Below are 3,582 nucleotides of genomic sequence, written 5' to 3' on the forward strand. Positions count from 1 at the left end.
AGCAGAGAGATAAGTGGCTCTGTGTACCTCACCTTTCTAGTTCTCTTGTCTCTTGCTCTCTGATGGTTGGACCAACATATGGCTGCCTCACCTACTTTTCTACCTCAGCTTGCAAGGCTTACTTTCGGTGGGACATCCGTGAGGAGAAGCTACATGGACTTACCCTGATGCATGCCTGGGTGCTGGAGAAGCTGCATGGAGACCCCTGCCAGCACTGAGATGCTTATACTGCCACTGGATTCAAAGACTTTCTACCCACTGGCCTGTGATCCTCCTGCATTCGGCATCATTGTGTGTGTTTTGTGAGTTTGAGGAGAACCTTATAGATCAGTGTCTGATATATGGGCTTGGACTGCATGGGATTGGGATGCTTAGTGAATGTACCCTTACCTTTTATATAAAACTCTTTCTTATACATATATGAGTTTCTGTGTATTTGTTTCCCTAGTTTACCCGGACTAACACAAGACCCAAAGTCTATCTGTATCTGATCAGGCATCCCCTCACAGAAAAGTTACCAAAAAGGGATGAGTCAGCTAGGGTGTAGTATAGCACTGACAAAACACATATCATTCCTCTAGTTCTTTAATGCTTCCTCCCCATTACTATCATGATCCCAGTTCTGCCTTACAAATCCAGCTAGATCAGAGCATGTGCACTGGTACAGCTAATAGCTCTTGACACAGGGAATCCAGGAGAGATAAACCCAGGAACAGTAATGGGAGTAGCAATACCATGAGGTTAGGGGAAGGTGGGAAGAGAAGGGGGAGAAAAAGGGGAACTGATTGTAATGGCCAATGTATAACACACCCCCCCGGGGGGATGAGCAACAGAAAAGGTGAAGGGAGACAGCAGATGGTGTAAGATATTAACATAATAGTAATTTATAATTTATCAAGGGTTCATAAGGATGGGAGAGTGGGCGAGAGAGAGAAAAAAGAGGAGCTGATACCAATGGCTCAAGTAGAAAGAAAATGTTTTGAGAATGATGATGGAACATATGTACAAATGTGATTGATGCAATTGAGGTATGCCTTGTTATAAGACCTGTAAGAGCCCCTGAAAAAACGATTTATGAAATTAAAAAGGAAAAAATATATAATTATTAAAAGAATAAATAAAATAAAACATCTCTTACTTTTTGGGGAAAAAAAAAGATTTCTTTCTCTGACAGGATATGCTCAGGAATCTCTGCAATGTCTGGGTGACAAAGAGACGAAAGGGGATATTTTCAGGAATAGCCCTCGTACAATAGAACAGAAGAGAATTAATATACTGCAGGGTACATGAAAAGTTCTGGACTTTTAATGAGTCTTTGTTCATTTAATGATGCCTAATCCATAAGCAGCATGTACTCCATCCTTACTAACACCTCAACATGACTCACTTGCCATGTGAAACATAATACCTGATTTTCTCTAATGTGAAGTTCAGATGTTCTACATATTCCAGGCACACAGGATGATACATATGAGACTTAGAAAGACGTGGATAATTCAGCATCAAAATTTGGATAACGTCCTAGATAACTCGGCATTATGATCTGTCTTAAGCACTTGGTGTCATTTATAACATTGACTAATTATACAAGGTCCCATGGAATTAGATTCCAAGCGAGGAAATGACAGGAGGTGCACAGGAAGTGACGGTGGATCTGACAGATCTGTCAAGACTTCCAAATGATGCCAGCTTTGTACCTTTGTGAGCAATGAAAGTATGAATATGATTAAAATCTTGAAGAACAATGTTCTTGATGTTTCTGCCATATCTTTGTTCCACCTCAGCTGAATTCAACTAGCATTAATTTGATTATTTAACAATTTTAAATGACTTCTGAAGTAAGAGTGGCAAAACAACCATTACAAATATCTTTGACTGAAGATTTCTGGTTACAGCTTCAATGTGTAAGGAACTTGAAAGACAATATTCCTATCCATTCTACTAGAAAAATGCTGAGTAAGTTGAAAATAAATTTTCTCACTATTGGAATAGGAGTTTGCAAAAGGTGAAGAGTGTACTGATCCACAAGCTAATGGAATTAGGGTTATAAACATGAATATGAATTTTTTAGTTTTATATGGGTAAATATGGCTATACCCAGAAATATTTAAAAATATACCTATCAATGAAAGGAGCTCTGTGGGTTAAGCATTAGGCTATCAGCAGAAAGATTAGCAGTTCGAAACCAACTATTCCATGGGAGAAAGATGAGGCTTTTGACTGTAAAGATTCACAGTATTAGGGACCCACAGGGACAGTTCTACTCTGGCCTACAGGGTTGCTAAGACTCAAAATCAACTTAATGGTAATGGAATTTTTCTTTTGTATTGTGTGTGTGTGTGTGTGTGTGTGTATTGTATATACTTATATATAAGCCGAGTTTTTCAGCACATTTTTTGAGGTAAAATTAGGTGCCTTGGCTGATATTTGGGTCAGCTTATACTCGAGTATATATGGTATATATGTATATGTGTGTGTGTTAGTTCACACATACATGTTTCTAAAAGTTCATAGAGAAAAACTAGGATTCTATTTTTCTGTGACTTTTTGAAAAGATTTTCAGCCACGAGGTGCAAAATAACAGTGCTCTAATAAGAAGGATCATATTGAGTTCCCTCCAGTCTACATTAGAAGCGATCAATTCTCCTTAGATAAATGACTGACAGCTGGAGTGAAGTCAAGAAATATAGATGATCCTGTAGCATTTTCTAGTGTCAGAAAACAAGTGGTAGCCCAAAAAAGAAAGAAGAAGAAGACAAATGTCTAAGTAATGGAAACAAATTTATGATGAAGAAAAATCTCAAACTATTTACACTCTATCCTCAAGAAAATAGAACATAATTCTCCATTCCTTTGGTGGGGATAGCACATAGTAATTTCCTTCAATCTAACATAAAGGATATGACATAAAAGAATAAATAGAAAAAGAGTAGTTTCATAGAGGATAAATCTGACAATTGCTGGCACTTTGGGCATTGAAAAAGTCTCTTAACTGTTGACGATTTTTGCCTCCCAAAATTATAAATTTGCTGTTGGAATTGATTTTTAATCAGGGGAGAATATGAATACATTTATTTAGTTTTTATTATGACTCTTAGACCTGATCAAGGTTAATATCAACTCTGGGAGTTCACAAGTATTCTTGATATTTGTGTTAGTCCGGGTAGACCAGAGAAATAAATTCATGGACGCTCATATGTATATAAGAAAGAGGTTTATATACAAGAGAAATTAAATATTGAGAAAACATCCCAGTCCACTACAGATCAAGTCCATATGTCCGATATTAGCACATATGTCATGTACCAGTCTATGAAGTCCTCTTCTGACTCACGAACCACATGCAATGATGCCAAATACAGGAAGATACGCCAGTGGGTGAGAAGTCTTGTGAATCCAGTGGCGTTGTAAGCATCTCAGTGCTGGCAGGGGTCTCCACATGACTTCTCCAGCACCCAGGGGTGCATCAGGGTAGGTCCATGTGTCTTCTGCTCAGGGATGTCTCGCAGGGAGTGAGCAGAGAGAGAGAAGTGGCTCCCACCTCCAAGGAGGAAATACAGGAGTTCCCAGAATTTTCAGGAG

The sequence above is a fragment of the Echinops telfairi genome, unplaced genomic scaffold, assembly GCF_000313985.2.
Source record: "Echinops telfairi isolate 266 unplaced genomic scaffold, ASM31398v2 ScPeMD7_2010;HRSCAF=2546, whole genome shotgun sequence".
NCBI lineage: Eukaryota > Metazoa > Chordata > Mammalia > Afrosoricida > Tenrecidae > Echinops > Echinops telfairi.